Raw genomic sequence first — 594 nt, 5'->3', positions numbered from 1 at the left:
CCCCAGCCACGCCCACGGACGCTCAGCCCTGCGGATTCTGGTCCAATCAGGCAGGCCGCACCTGTGGAGGCCTCTCTGGACGGGAGGGGGAGGGAGAGCAGAGGGATCCAGAGAAAGGCCTCGGAGGCGCACCCTCATCCGGATGCTGGGCCCGCGGGGCGCGGAGAGACCTCCTGGCGCCTCTGTACCTCGGAGGGGGGGCGGTGACCTTCCCTTCTCCGAGTGCGTCCTCCGCGGGCGCACGGTTTCTAGGAAATGTCCCCTGTGGGGAGGCAGGGGCGAGCCGAGGATTTAGATGTCAAGGGGGAGGACACGCAGGTGAAGCAGAAGTGACAGGAGGCTCCGGCAGCCCGCTGGGCCACCGGCCGGGAAGCGGAGGCTGCGCGTGCGGGTGCCCACGCGGGTGTGCGCGCGGGGCGCTTTCATTCAAACTTTGGGAAGCCTCGGTTCCGGCGTCAGCGAAGGTGTGACCAATCAGAGTCCAGGGAGGGGAATAAATTATGCAAATAACCATCTGGCGATGGGTCAGATGACTCCGATGGTTTTAAAAAAACTACCTCTCCAGGAGTCCGCGGAGTGACAGCGGCCAGCCCG

Source organism: Dipodomys merriami, unplaced genomic scaffold, assembly GCF_024711535.1.
Source record: "Dipodomys merriami isolate MVZ:Mamm:240054 unplaced genomic scaffold, mDipMer1.0.p SCAF_2, whole genome shotgun sequence".
Taxonomy (NCBI): domain Eukaryota; kingdom Metazoa; phylum Chordata; class Mammalia; order Rodentia; family Heteromyidae; genus Dipodomys; species Dipodomys merriami.
Note: the sequence above shows the minus strand (reverse complement) of the source record.